Here is a 16,337-nt window from a genome sequence, read left to right as displayed (position 1 = left end):
AAATATAGAGAAAAATCGTTAAAGCAATTGAGATGGTATACTAGCAGAACTATAAGTGCAAAAGTAAGCAGTAATAGAGAAATAGAAAGGAAATATGCATGTAGAAAACAAAAAGTTAAATGGTAAAGTAAATCCAATTATTTCAATAATGCTATTAAATATGAATAGAATAAATGATCCAATCAAATACCAGATTATATTGTGAGCCTGGATCAGGGGGAAAAAAAAGCTAGAACTGCATGCTGTCTACAGAAGGCACACGTTAGATTTGAAGATAGAAATAAGATGAAAGCAAAAGGGTGGACAAAGATCTATCATGCAAAGAGCAATGACAGGAAACTGGAAGACCTGTGGCAAGATCAGATAGAATAGACTTTAAAACAAAAACGTTATTAGAGGAATACAGGTATGATTTATAACGATAAAAGTGTCAATCCATCAGAAAAGTAGCAGAAGCTGACAGAATTGAGGGGAGAGTTAAACAATTCAACAATAATAGTTAGAGACCTTAATACCACATTTCAATAATGGAGGGAACAATTAGGCAGGAGACCAAACTAGGGAATAGAAGATTTAAGGGGGTCAGGTATGCACATCTCTTCACAGTACATGCAGGCAGGTGACCTATAGCCCATCACATGCATACAGGGAGGATAGAAGTTTGATCCAAAAGATTGTTAGAGTGAAATTTTTTTAGAAACAGTGTTCTGGTCTTATAGGAGTTACAGGGTATTTGCTCTACTCTTCTCCCTTTCTCCATGGACAGGTGTTTTGGTATCTTCTAGTCAGGTGTTTTAGTTTCTTGGGCTGTTTAAAGCACATATCATGAAATGGATCAGGTTAAACAAAGAGCATCTATTTGCTCATGGTTTTGAGGCTGGAAAAATGACGAAATCATCAAGGCAACACTTTCTTCCTGAAACCAAGACTGATGATTTTTGGCTCCTCTGTCAGATGGCAAGGCACATGACAACATCTGCTACTGTCTCCCTTCTCTTCTGGGTTTCACTGATTTCAACTTCTCCTCCTCTGGCTTTTTTGATTTTTCTGAATTCCATTCTCATTTAAAGGGCTCCAGTAAGAGGATCTAAGATCATCCTGAATGGAATGGGTCTTAACTGAAGTTACCTCATCAAAAGATCCTACGTACAATGTATTCACACACACAGGAAAGGATTAAATTTAAGAACATGTTTTTTCTTGGGCATATACAGTTCCGAACCATCACACCAGGAGATGGAGATTTCAACAGAACGACTTGAAGAGCTTTTAATGTGTCTGATGGAACTGGGGAAGGGGAATACAGGATCTGGTAATTCACGATTGGAAAAATCTGAAAGGCAAGCTGCCACTTTGTGCTGACCTGACAACAGAGAGGTGGACTCCCGTGGTTGATGAGAGCAGTGCCTGCTGAGAGCAAGGCAAAAATAGGCAAAACAGAAAGAAGTCAGACTCAAGAAGTTTTTAGGAGTCCCAAGCCTCAGAGGAAAAGAGTCCATGGAAGGGGTGAGAAAAATAGATACACAGAAACCAGAGCACGGATGGGGTGCTGCAGGAAGAACTAGAAGAAAAGGTGTCTCTCAAATCCAGGTAATTAACAAAGGTAGAGTCTCCTCAACTTCAGAAACACCCACAAAAGTGCTCCCTGTTTGCGAGAAAACGTCACTATTCGTCTATCTTTCTCATACAGAGAGAATGGTTGCACCACAATTGTTCACCTCCCCGAGAATCTTTCTTGTCCCTTGGATCGTCTGCTGTCCTGTTCTAGCTGCAAAGAAGCAGACATGGCAGAAGAGAGGGAAGAGAGGAGCAAAGTGGAGAAAAGGGAGAAGCCCCTACGTGACTTGACTCCTTCTAAATACCTGTCCCTTCCCAAAGGCAAGCTATAAATTGGGCACAAACCTAGCTGGGGGAGAGGGGAGAGTTTTGAATTGGATCAAAAGTGAAGCTTTGATGTTAGATCGAACTGATCCAATGAACACCTGTTAACATCTGAGAATGACTGTGAAGCCATGGAAGCTGGCTGATATTGCATCAACTGAGAGGGCAAAATGGGGCAGTTATCACACAAAAATGTAGGTTTCTGTTTGTACACAACTGAGCCTAGCTCCTTGATTTCCCAGCAATATTAATATCACAGCTAGTGTTTTCTTGACCTGACATTGTGCCCCAGATTCTGGGCTGCATACTTCATGAGCAGTGTTTCACGAAATTCTTACAATAACAAAATAATATAGTGCTATTTTTAGCCCCATGTTTTTTTTTTTATTCTTTTAAAGATGAGTAACAGAAAGCTGAGAGAAGTTAAATAACCTGGAAAAGCCACATGGGTAAGGATTTGAACTCAAGCTATCTGAATCTAAGGTTAAACATAATAAGGGTTACAAGAGGAAAGTAAAAGAGATTGTTTTAGTTTGTTAAATGCTTCCAGAATGCAGTATACTAGAAATGGGATGGCTTTTAAAAAGGGAATTTATTAAATTACAGGTTTTCAGTTCTAAGGCCATAAAAACATCCAGACAATGCATTCAGAGAAAGGTAACTTGACTCAGAAAGGCAATGTCTGTCACATGGGAAGGCATGTGACTGGCATCTGTTGGTCTTTGTTCCTATTTCCATTGCTTCCATTTTCTCTCTAAGTGTCTGTGGGCCTTCACTTAGCTCCTCCGGGACACAACTCTGGGTTCTAGCTTGCTTAGCATCTCATGGGAAGACATATGGCAATGTCTGCTGGGCTCTGCCCATGTCTAGGAATCTTCTCTCCTTCGGCACTTCAAGCATCTCCAGATGTCTGTGCCTCTGTTGGCTTTGAGCTTTCTCCAAAAATGTTTCCTCTTTTAAAGGATCAGTAAACTAATCAAGACACACCTTGAATGGGCAGAGTTGAATCTCCATCTAATCAAAAGGCTTCATCTACAACTGGGTGTGTTCACATCTCCATGGAAAAAACCCAAAATTTCCACCCCACAATATTGAATCAGGATTAAAAAAAACATGGCTCCCCCCACAAAATTGTATCAGGAGAAGGGACGTGGCTTTTCTGGGGTATATAACAGCTCCAAATGGCACAGAGACCTTTAATTATTCAAAATAATTAAGTAAAAAAATATGAGAATAAGGGTGGTACAACAGTGGTTCAGTGGCAGGATTCTCGCCTGCCATGCCAGACCCAGGTTCAATTCCCAGAGCCTGCCCATGCCAAAAACAAAAACAAAAACAAGCAAACAAAAAAACAAAAAAACACATGAGAATGAGGAGAAAGTCAAATAAGGCAGCCAAATACAAAATCAATTGTTCTCCTACACTGTCAATTGGCAATTATCAAATGCAATGAAAAATCATGCCATTTACCATACTAATAAAAGCTATAAAAGACAAAATGTAACAAAAGGTGAGCTTAATCCTGTGTGAAACAAATGATCAAACAAATTTTATACCATATATTGAAAGACAAAGAAAAGACACCAGAATGGGATGAATCAATGTTGTACAAATGTCAATTCTCACCCAAGTATTCTAAAGATATATGCAAGTTCAGTTATAATCCTTTAGGATTTTTAAAACACTGGCATGTTTTTAAACACTGAAACTTAATAAAACATTTTCAAAGTACATCAGGAAGAGTAACATGTAAAAGAATAGTCAGGCAAAAATTTTAAAGCAGACAGATACTTTAACTTTGATATTTAAACTTTGTATATGTAACAAAGGTGTATTTAATTGGATCAAGAATGAACAAGTGCATTAGTGGACTAAAATGGAACTCAGAATTGGAACTTTGTATATGGGAATAAAGTATATGGCAAAGTTGGCATTTTAAATCAGTGATTGACTACCTAATGAATTATATTCTCAGTATAATAAAACATTTAAAAATGGCACATCCATTTAGAAAGCATAAAGTAGATATCTAATTTGAGCACACATAAAATAAACTCCAGATTTATTAAAAATGAATATGTTTTTAAAGAAAAATAAAAGTACTAAAGTAAAAGAAGGAAATATTTTTTAAGCCTAAATGGGGGAAGATTTCTTAAACAGTTGTGAAACTTGAAGCCAGAAAGCTAAAGTCTTACAGCTTTGACCACATTAAAAATGTATTGGTGGTTAAGAGAAGGATACCAAAAGGTGGTAAAAGATAAGCCTCAAACTTACATATATATAAGCAATATATATAAAGCAAACAAAGGATACTTATGTATAATATATAAAGCCCTCCAAAAATAAATTTGAGTAAGATAAATAACCCAATGTAAAAATGGGCATAGAATATGAATAATCAGTGTGTAAAAGTAGATAAAATGGCTAATAAAAAGAAAATGTGGTAAATTTCACTAATAATCAGTGAAAGGCAAATTAATACAATTAGGAACCACTTTTCATCAGTCAGATGGACAAAAACATTAAAAATCAGGACTATTTACTTTTGGCAAATGTGTACAGAAAAAGACCTGATAAGGTGTGATAATTTCAGCCATTTCAGAGGGCAATTTAAAATTTATGAAAATTTAAATGTAGTTACATTTTGATCTAGTATGTAACTTGCACAAACCTGTCCAATTGAATTAATTGTGTAAACATAAAAGAGGTACATGCAAGAATGACACAACAGAACATTGTTTGCAAGAATGAAAAATTGCAAATTACCTAAATTATAATAGGATTATAAGCGCACAAATTCTGAAATGTAAGTATATTCTCTAGAATACCAGACAGCTGCTTTAAGTAATCAGGTAAATGTGTATGTAGCCACCTACATGGAAAGTGCTAAAACATTTATTGTTAAAGTGGAGTTAAAAAGTAAGCTGCATATAGAATGTATGATCCCATTTATATGGAAACATGCATCTACCCCTGTCTATCTATCTTCCATCTATCTATTTATCTATGTATGTATACCTATCATCATCGATGCTATATTAATATAATAGCCATGAAATATGTATAATATGTAAAAATATAGGAATCATTCTTAAAAGGGACCCACCCAAACTTTAAGAGTGTAACCTAGAGAAAGGGAAGAGTGGAACCCTTTAATGTTTCCTCCACATTTGCTATAATCTGTCTCTATTATTTGCAATTTTACAGAAAACATCTATTTATGAATTACTTTTATAATAAAAACAAGCAATTAGAAATAAAATGTGGATATTATATTCCAGAGAGAAAAAATCATGACCAAATAATCATTTGCCTCATCTCAGTAAGAGGTGCTTATGCTGTGACTGCATCTCCAGGTGCAGCAGCTCACCTGGACTGTTGGTATCCCAGCAAGCAGGAGGACAAGGGAGGATCTGAGGGGTGTAGCGTTTCCACCAGTATCTTGGGCTTTATTGGGGTGAACATAGCATTTAAGTCAGAACTATTTCAGATACACAGGTGAGGGATGGAATAAGTGGAGTCCCACATGGTTGAGACTATTCAGAAAGCTTTTCACTGGAAAAGCAGCACTGAAACATGGACCATTGTGCCCATCTCATTACTAAAGTCAAGACATTTTTGGGTGTTGGGTTTAACCATTAAGTTTTTCCTTGCTGGACCAGGGCTTGTTATATCAGTCTACGGAAGATGCTTCGGTTACCTGAGCACCTGCATGGTGCAGATTTAGCCTTGGGAAAGCTCAACCCTGCCTTCTTCCATGGCTCTGATTACAAGGCTGATTAGAATTGATCCAACCCCGAAGACTGATGAAAAGGGGGAAGATGTGGAAGCAACCAAAGTCATTAAAATTACAAAGGATGCACCATCCATAAGCAGCTTTCAAATACATCTAAAATGCAGTCTATTTGCTTTAGAAAGCCATTGATCTAAGAGGAAAGTCACCTAAGGATGCACAATACTGTTGTATTGTTTCAAATTTTCTAAGCCTTCCTGTCACTCTGAGAATTCATAAAGTTATCTTCTGGGGAAATAGGGAATATGCACAGGAGGGTAGGCTAATGTCTCATTCCTAAAGCACCATGATCAATAGGTCTGTATCTTGCAGTAGCAGGTCAGAGAGGGTGTTTTCTCAGCCTTGGGAAGCATTAATTTGTTCTTAGGTAGAATATCAGAGGTTGTATTTGCTGGATTTATTCCTAAAATGTGGAGATGGGGCCCTTGCTTGTGTGAGCAGTCATTTATGTGCCATAGATTTTAGGAAGTCCTATTTCAAAATCTTTAGAGAGGTTAAGTTGGCCTCACATTTATTGAGATAAAATTCACATACCCTGACATCACCCATTTAAAGTGTACTATTCTATAGAAATTAGCATGTTCAGAATTGTACAACCATCATCACAATAGATTTTAGAGCATATTCATCACTTCAAAAAGAAACTTTGTACTCATTAGCAGTCACTCTCCATATCTGCAACCTCCCTACCACCAGTCCTAGACACACAATGATCTACTTTCTGTTCTTTAGAGTTGCCTATCCTGCATATTTCATATAATGTGTATTCTTCCATCTCTGGCTTCTTTCACTTAGCATAATGTATTTGTGTTTCATTCATTCTGTAGCATATGTCAGAACTTTGTTCCTTTTCTTAGCTAAATAATATTCCATCATATAGCTATACCAAATTTTTATAACCATTCATCCGTCAATGGACATTTGGGTAGTTTTACTTGTTGGGGATTGAATTTTGTTCCTCATGAAAGAGATGTTCTTTTTTTTTTTTTTTTTTAAGGAAAGACAGAGAGAAGGAAGGAAGGATAGAAGGAAGGAAGAAAGGGAAACATTTTTAAACATTTTCTTGTTTTTATTGTATTCTGTTTCTCCGTTTTTGTTACATGGGCTGGGGCCGGGAATCGAACCGAGGTCCTCCGGCATAGCAGGCAAGCACTTTGCCCGCTGAGCCACCGCGGCCCGCCCGAAAGAGATGTTCTTAATCTTAATCTGAATTCCTGTGGATATGAACACACTTTAAATAGGATCATTGAAGATATCATTAATTAAGGTGAGGCCACAATGAATGAGGATGGGCCTTAACCCAACATAACTGAAGTTCTTATAAGCAGAGGAAATTCAGATGCAGTTTATTAGGAGAAGCCAAAGAAGGAGAGAGAGATTCTCAGGTGACAGAGGCGAAAATGCATCTACAAAGCCAATGCACTCCAAGGACTGCCAGCAAGCCAGCACCAGAACACTACAGATCCTGAGAAAAAGCATGGCCTGCATATTCCTTGATTTGGATTCCTACCCTCCAAACTGTGAAATAAATAATTTCTTTTGTTTAACTAAAGTATTATGTGCTATTTGTCATAGCAGCCCTGGCAAACTAAGACAGAGGCATAATAGTCAAAACTTTAATTCTGACTGACAATGAGGAAAGAAATAGGAAAACACTAAAAGAAACTAGAGCATTACTTATACTGCACCCCATGAACTGAGGTTATTATTAAAAAGTTGGCTGGACAAGTAACTCAATAAAATCCTGCCACCACTGAGTAAATGATCTTCGCTTGAGTATTGTGCAAGGTCTTACGTGATGATATTCTTGCAGACAAATAGAGAACACAGGTGGTCAGAACCATGGCAGGGGACATTTTCTGACATGGGTTGGATGACTGTACCATGTGTTCCAAGATCAGCCCACAGGGTTCTAATAGAGGGTTTCTATTAGTCATTGGTCCCATCCTGCTCTACACTTCATGTGGAGAGACATCTACATTAAGCACGCCCTTGTTTATGACATGACAGAATTTGAAATAAAACAGGTTCTGTTTCAGTAGACTCCATTTATCAGGAAGGAATAGCAATAACCAATGATGAACCGAAGGCAACGATGGAGGGAGGGACAACTGCCCATTAGCAAGTGTCACACAAACAAAAAGACAAAAACAGGACTGTAGGAATTTGAAAAATATTCTGTGCTGCCTGTAAACACTGAGTATTTCAAGTATAGGTCAGCTGCTAAGTGCTAAAGGGTCCTGTGGTAGGTGAAATTATATATCCCCATTTAGACTGTTCTTAATCTTGATCTGCATTCCTGTGGGTGTGACCCATTATAAATAAGACCTCTTGAAGATGTTACTTTAGTTAAGATGCGGCACAACTGAACAAGGGTGTGCTTTCATCCACATTACTGGAGTCCTTTATAAGCAGAAGAAACTCAGACATAATGAGAGAGAGCCACAGAAAGGAGTGGAAAGCTGAATGTCGACAGAACCCCAAAGAGAAAGAAGACATCACCATGTGACATAAGACCAGGATAAAAACCAAGGGAACCAAGGATTGCTGGCCAGCTAGAATGCTACTGACCCTAGGAGTAAGTAAGCCTTCTAGTCAATGTCTTGATTTAGACTTCTGACTTCTGAAACCATGAGTCAATAAATTCCCCTTGTTTTTGTCAGCCCATTATGTGGTATTTTTCATAGCAACCTGGAAAACTAAGGCAGGTCCCCAAAACTGTTTCTTTGGTGAATCCCCTACATATAAGATGGAGCCCCGTGCCCTGTCAGAGGACATGATGGGAGAAAGTTTGTCCTGTGACGGTGCCAGAGTTATCTAGATTTGGGATCCTGACTCATAGCCAGAAAGGTTTTCTGAAGCTAATACTAAAATTCAACAAAATTTCCTTATGTTAAAGGAGAAATGTAATTGCAAGGAGGAGTGGATGCTTTGTCTACTCTTGCCAGTGATTCCAATCTGACTCATAATTTAATGGGAAAATTATAAAAGTTACAGGTTGCCACAAATAGGCCCTTTAAGGTTCTGTCCAGATTTTAGACTTCCATTTACACATGCTTACTCTCTTTTAGGGTTTTATTTTCAATCCTATGCCTCTATTCCTAACTCCTACTCCTTGCCAACATTTTTCAATGTTATGCCATAGAAGGTAAATTGGATTGATTCTGGGATTTAGACAGGGCCCTTTGAAATCTCCATTCTTTTCCTAAGCCTGTTTTTCAACTCTGCTTCAAGGAATCCAGCCTCACCGCTGTTTTAAGGAGTGACAGGCAAGTCCCATTCCATATAAGCTGCCTGGGAACAGAGGGTTCATATACCAGATGACAGATGAAATGTGTGGCATTTAAATCTTAAATTCAATGATTCTGAATCTCTATTGTTTTAAGAAGCTACCTGCAAAGAGAAAGCCCTCTGATCTATGACCAATTTATTAGGAATGTGGGGGTAGACAGCTTACATGATTCTAAGAGGAAGGCATCTCGTGGAACCAGAAGAAGGCAGTGTATATATGGGTGGTGGGGGGCTGTGTTACATGCGCCAAATGACCCATCTTCTCCCACAGATCCAGGGCCAGGAAGAAAGGGTGTTGGGAGACTCATAGGATAATAGAGACTTTAGAATGGGTATTGGATGATGTTAAGCAATTACTATTAATTCTGGTAGTTATAATTATGTCCTGGTGATCATAAGAGAACTCATTTTCACTTAGAGACACATATTGAATCAAATATTTCTGGGGTGAAATGATATGTCTAAGATTTGCTTTAAAGTTCCTTAGTTCTAAGAATGGTATTTCCATTTCTTAGAGTGCTTAAGGCAGACACCATGAAATTATTCTACATGAACAATGGGAGTTTATTAGCTTATAGCTTTGAGACTGAGAAAATGTCCAAAACAAGGTATTATCAAGGGAATGCTTTCTTCCCAAAGACTGGCTTCTGGCAATCCTTGACTTTTCTGCTACGTGGCACGACATGTGGTGGCATCCAGTAGTTTCTCTCTCTCATCTCTTCCAGGTTTAGTTGCTTTCAGTTTCTTGTTTCCATGGCTTTCTCACTTTCTCTCTCTATTCATTCCACTTATAAAGAACTCTAGTAATAGGATTGAAGACCCATCTTGATTGAGGTGAGCCACACCTTAACTGAAATAACCTCATCAAAACGAAGGCCCTACTTACAATGGGTATAACTCTACAGGAATGGATTTGATTTGTGAACATGTTTTTCTGCGGTACATACAGCTTCAAACTACCAAAGCAGGCAATCCAGCACAAAATCAACATGCGTACAAGTAAGAGTAAATGTGATGGGTGGAAAAAGATAAGCAAAATATTGGTAATTGTTGAAGCTGGGACCTTGGTACCTAGGGGATTCATTATACTACTCTATCTTTTTGTTTATTTGAAAACATCTGCAATAAAAATTTTATTTCAATCCATCTATAAGGAAAAAGGAAAACCTTTTTATTATAAGTTATCCTATTGCAATGAATTGTTCTTTAAATGTTGCTTGTGAATGGGTTCTGTCTGTTGAATCAAGTTCTTACAGTCTCATATTATGATTAGGCCTGAGAAAACAAGTAAGGAAACCAACTCCAGCCAACAGTTTGGGAAAGCCTGGGGTGGGTAGATCCAAGAACCAAGTATGCCTCCTGAGAGAGAAGAAATGTTCTGTTTCTTCCCAAAGGCACACAATGGGGCAAGATTATTAGCTCAATTACTGGGTTAAACTCAATTCCCAGAGAAATAGGACATTCCAGAATATCCTCAAATAAATACTGACGGACTTAATTGCAATCAACAGCAAATCATAAGAAGTATATAGCTAAGAGGAAATCACATACAGTTAAATGGCTAGGAAACACATTTGCTTCAATGGCGTTGGAATTTGGAGTTTGTGTCTCAAGTATTGTACTGTGAAATTTCAATTAGAAACTAAGTGCTGTGAAATGGACTGTGATTGAGACTTTCACCAGTCATTAGAGGTGCACTAGTATTTTCCAAGGATGATATAGATAAAGAGGGATCAGTACTAAAATTGGTATTTTGGTTGGAATAGAGTCTAAATGTTTCAATGCATTTCAGGGGTGTGTATATATCCTATTGTGGAGGATGAGATGGGTGCAGCTAATTATAGACATGGTACATAGAACGTACAATTCATTGTGTAAAGTGTCAAACGTGAGTAAAACAAAAAGTGGGAAAGTTCCCTGAAAATTTACACACTTGAGTTCCCGTAATGAAAAGAAAAGAAAAAGACTTCATTATGGTTTCTTAAGGCAAGCTTAGTATTTGAAGCACAATTGCTGGATGTACAATGCTAGGGTATATTGGTAAAGCACACTATTTACAGTAGAAGTAGCATTCATCAAAGCAACCTCTCCAGCACGGGTTTTAATAAAAGGTAACAGTTAAATGTTTCTTTGGTTCTATCTCCTGGAGTTCAGGAGCAGAGAGAATGTTTTGTTTCAAGAGCATTCTTAAAGTTGGTGAATTAAGTCATTTAGTAATGACTTAAGAGCAATCTCTTCTTTGGGATCCCAAGACAGGATTGCAGGAAAGAAGTTAACTTTGCCACCTAATGTTGAGATCATTAAAATTATCACAAAAGATCATCAGATAATGCCACAGATAGTCTTCCATCTAAATGCTGGAGCTCAACTTAAATCTCTGCTCAGGGTCCATGCAGACAATAAACATAACAAATGTGTTTTGCCTGATATTAGAAGGTGTTGGTAAAACAAAAAGAATTAACAGGTTTCCAGTCTCATAAGGAGAGAAGAGAAGAGTCTGGGATTCAGCATTGGAGTTAAATGAATTAAAATTCAATTTGTGGCTCAAGAGCTGGTGACGTTGGGCCAATTACTTAACCACTTTTGGCTTGAGGTTTTAATGGGAAAAATAATTACTATCTCATTAAATTTGATAGTAATTACATCCAATAATTATTGCTGGGTCTTTTCTATGGAAATATTTAATGTGAAGAGAGATATTATATAATCGTGAAACTGCAATGTCATGGACTGGGATAAGGCCCTTGCAGTATAAAGGTATAACGGGAGTGAGGGTAGCAGAGATTTACCAGGTGATGACCTCTTAGTGTTTCCTTGAGGAGAAATGAGCTATGGCAGTGGCAGGATTCTGTAGAAGTTCAGGGCCAGCTGGCTGGGGGCTGGATTACATCATGACTGTGCAGCCTGCAAAAATGATTTAAAGTTCTGAATTCTCAATTCATTGTCTATAAATCTTCATACAATATTAATTAAGAGTTTTAGAAGTATTTACTTAATTTTTAATAGTAGTAAATGAACATGGTTTATATATCAAAAAATAAATGATGTTCAAGGAAGGCTTTCTTTGCCTGTCCCCATCAGCCCAGGACCCATTTTCCCCCACTGGGAATAACTACTTTATTGATTTCTTGTCATCCTCCAGAGCCATTTGTTTTGGCTTGTTTTGTGTGTTTGTGCACGTTTTTGCATTGACAAGACAGTATTTTTTCTCTTTTTTATTTGAACACATTGGTTGCAGAGAGCATATGCTGTTTAGCAACTTGCTCTTTTTCACTTAATGTATTTTTTTGAGACTATTTTTTGAGTCAATTGTCTAAAGCTGATTTCAGAACACCCTTTATAGAGATTTTTTTCATAACAAACTTGTTTTCTTTTTATTGATTCTTTTCTTTTGAGAAAATGTTTATGCAACATTTAGATTCTCCCCAGATATCCTCACTGTCTACCTTGTGTTGTTAATTGTCATTGTACTGTTCAGTCTGACAGCCACTAGCCAACTGTGGCTATTGAAAACTTGAAACATAGCTTCAATTGACATGTTATCATAAATTATACCTGGGATTTTAAAAACAATGAAAAAAATAAAATATCTTAAACGTTTTCTGTTAGGTACATATTGAAATAATGATGTTTTAGATTTGTTGTGTTCTATAAGATATATTATCAAAAATCAACTTCACTAGTTTCTTTTCACTTTTCATCTAAAAATTTTTTTAAACTTTTAATTGTAGTATCTATATGCTACTAAAAATGTTCCATTTAACCATTTTCAAATATACCATTCAGTGATATTAATTCACAGTAGTGTGTTATAATCATCAGCAACTATTACCTCAAACTTTCATTTTTCATTCCCTCAAACAGGAACTCTGCACCCATTAAGCAATAACTCCCTCTTCTCTTCGTGCCCTCCATCCCCACAACCAGCACATGGTAACTTGTAATCTACTATTTGTCTCTATGAAATTTGCTCATTTGATGCTATATAAGCAAGATAATGCAATATTTGTCTTTTTGTGGCTGACTTATTTCGCTCATCATGATGTCTTCAAATTTCATCCATATTGTAGCATGGATCAGAACTTCATTCCTTTTTATAGTTCAGTAATATTCTGCTGTTTGGATATACCACATTTGTTTACCTATTTCTGATGGACATTTGGACCCCCATAGAGATTTAATTATGAAATTATCTAGAAGTTCTCATCATAAACTGGTTTCCCTTTGCAGAGCCCCAGAATGGACCCCATAGGACACCCTTCAACTTGAGCATGTGTTACTGACTATCTGCTGTGGGATGCTGTCCACACACTGTGGATGATGCTCAGATGCTGCGCAGTTTGTCCCTCATCCCTCCTGCAGCTTTGTGCCTGGTTGTTGCTCCATGATGCACTGTGCCTGGTTGTTGCTCACACCAGCCCTGCATCTTGTGAAACAACCACAGTCATAGCCTGTGTTGAGTCCATACTCCCTGATCTGCACCTTGCTGGGTGTTTCTAATTAGACTTTAAGAGCAACTTCCTTCCTTTTGAGGTTTTCTTGAATTTCTCTAAGTGGAATCACCCTCATAGAACTTTTTTTTTTTCTTTATTTGCGCACTTTAATTTCAGAACAAAATAAAACAAAAAAACGCACAATACACAACATCTAAACCCCACTGTCAAATGGGATGGGGCTCAAGGCCCTTGCAACCTGCCTTAGACACAAGGACAGGAAAGGGGGGAGACATTAGATATCAGCAGATAGAGCCAGGTGGGACAGGGCCACTTGGGCTGCTGTGGGAACCAGGGCAACACTATACAGGAGGTAAAAGGTTTGTGGGTAGAAAACACCTAATCTACTTCTTCCATGCGAGATGCATCTTCGTCACCCTCCAGTGGAGGAATCTCATCAGGAACAGCAGCACTGGGTTCTTCAGCTGTCACTTCATCTTCATCAATGCCTAAACCTAGCTTGATCATGCGGTAGATGCGGTTTGAGTGGGTCTGGGGATTCTCAAGAGAGAAGCCAGAAGAGAGCAGTGCAGTTTCAAACAACAGCACCACCAGGTCTTTCACTGCCTTGTCATTCTTATCTGCCTCAGCCTTCTGCTGCAGTGTCTCCACGATGGGGTGGTCAGGGTTGATCTCCAGGTGCTTTTTGGCCATCATGTAGCCCATTGTAGAGTTGTCACGAAGCGCCTGGGCTTTCATGATCCACTCCATGTTGGCTGTCCAGCCATACGTGCTAGTTACAATGCAGCAGGGTGAAGACACAAGCCTATTGAAGATTGTCACCTTCTCAACCTTTTTATCTAAGATTTCCTTCATAAGCTTGCAGAGGTTTTCAAATTTGGCTTTGCTCTCTTCCATTTTCTTCTTCTCTTCCTCATCCTCAGGTAGCTCCAAACCCTCCTTGGTAACTGAGACCAAGCTCTTCCCATCAAACTCCTTGAGCTGCTGTACACAGTATTCATCAATAGGCTCGGTCATATAAACCACTTCAAAGCCCCGCTTCCGCACTCGCTCCACAAAAGCAGAATTGGCCACCTGCTCTTTGCTCTCACCAGTGATGTAATAGATGGACTTCTGGGTCTCCTTCATGCGAGAGACATATTCAGAAAGAGAAGCCATCTCATCTCCAGACTGGGAGGTATGATAGCGCAGCAGCTCAGAAAGGCGTCGCCGGTTAGTGGAGTCCTCATGGATTCCAAGCTTCAGGTTTTTAGAGAATGCCTCATAAAATTTCTTGTAGTTGTCCTTATCTTCTGCCAACTCAGAGAAGAGCTCAAGGCACTTCTTCACAATGTTTTTGCGAATGACCTTCAAGATTTTGCTCTGCTGCAACATTTCTCTTGAGATGTTCAGGGGCAGATCCTCAGAGTCCACCACACCACGAATGAAATTGAGATACTCTGGTATCAATTCATCACAGCTGTCCATGATGAAAACACGACGGACATAGAGTTTGATATTGTTCTTTTTCTTTTTGTTTTCAAAGAGGTCGAAGGGAGTCCGGCGGGGGATGAAGAGCAATGCCCAAAATTCTAACTGACCTTCCACAGAGAAGTGCTTGACTGCCAGGTGGTCTTCCCAATCATTGGTAAGGCTCTTGTAGAATTCTCCATATTCCTCCTGGGTGATGTCATCAGGGTTTCTGGTCCAAATGGGCTTGGTCTTGTTCAGTTCTTCTTGATCAATGTACTTCTCCTTAATCTTCTTGGTTTTCTTTTTCTTGTCTTTACCACTATCATCCTCCTCATCTGAGCCCACATCTTCAATCTTGGGCTTCTCTTCATCATCCTTCTCTTCTTCTTTCTCACCTTTCTCTTCCTCTACTTCATCATCACTGATTTCCTTCTCTCGTTCTTTCTCCAAATAAAGGGTGATGGGGTAGCCTATGAACTGTGAGTGCTTCTTCACCACTTCTTTGACCCGCCTCTCCTCTAAGTACTCAGTCTGGTCTTCATTAAGGTGCAAGATCACTTTGGTACCCCGGCCAAAAGGCTCCTCATGGTCAGCACGAACAGTGAAAGAACCCCCAGCGGAAGACTCCCAAGCATACTGTTCATCATCATTGTGCTTTGTGATCACAACCACTTTCTCTGCCACCAAGTAAGCAGAATAGAAGCCAACACCAAATTGCCCAATCATGGAGATGTCTGCACCAGCCTGCAGTGCCTCCATAAATGCTTTGGTACCAGACTTGGCAATGGGTCCCAAATTATTTATGAGATCAGCCTTAGTCATGCCAATGCCTGTATCCACGAGAGTCAGGGTACGTTCCTGGGGGTTGGGGATGATGTCAATTTTCAACTCTTTACCACTGTCCAACTTGGAGAGGTCTGTCAGGCTCTCATAGCGAATCTTGTCCAAAGCATCAGAAGCATTAGAGATCAACTCCCGAAGGAAAATTTCCTTGTTGGAATAGAAGGTATTGATGATAAGAGACATAAGCTGGGCAATTTCTGCCTGGAAGGCAAAAGTCTCCACCTCTTCCTCTCCATGGTGCACTTCCTCCGGCATCTTGAAGAGAGCGAGCAGCAAGTACCAGGGAGCACAGCGGGCAGGGACGGTGTCCAACTCGCATGCAAGGTGACTTGAGTCACCTTGAGTCACGAGGGTGACTCAAGAGAGACCCTCATAGAACTTTGATTTTAACTTTAAAGCAGCATTTCTTGTGGTAGTTGTCATGACTTCTCACAGATGCATCTGGCTCCCATGCTAGGCTGTGAGGTTCTTTAAGGTGGGTCTTACTTGTCCTAGAATGCAGAGCCTGGCGGTGGGAAGGTGAATATAATGGGAAGAAAACATGTCACCCAGGGGCCTCCTGTGATCTCTTAACGAGCCCTCATCTCTACTGGAGAGATGCTCTGCAGAGCAAACTTCAAAGT

At 39.0% G+C, this 16,337-nt stretch overlaps 1 pseudogene; it reads right to left on the bottom strand.

The window, feature by feature from the left end:
• Positions 1–13,589: 13,589 nt before the first annotated feature.
• Positions 13,590–16,032, bottom strand: LOC143652389 (heat shock protein HSP 90-beta pseudogene; annotated as a pseudogene).
• Between the last annotated feature and the right edge of the window lie 305 nt (positions 16,033–16,337).

This window comes from Tamandua tetradactyla, chromosome 12, assembly GCF_023851605.1.
Source record: "Tamandua tetradactyla isolate mTamTet1 chromosome 12, mTamTet1.pri, whole genome shotgun sequence".
Lineage (NCBI taxonomy): Eukaryota > Metazoa > Chordata > Mammalia > Pilosa > Myrmecophagidae > Tamandua > Tamandua tetradactyla.
This window is presented reverse-complemented; position numbering and strand designations above follow the sequence as displayed.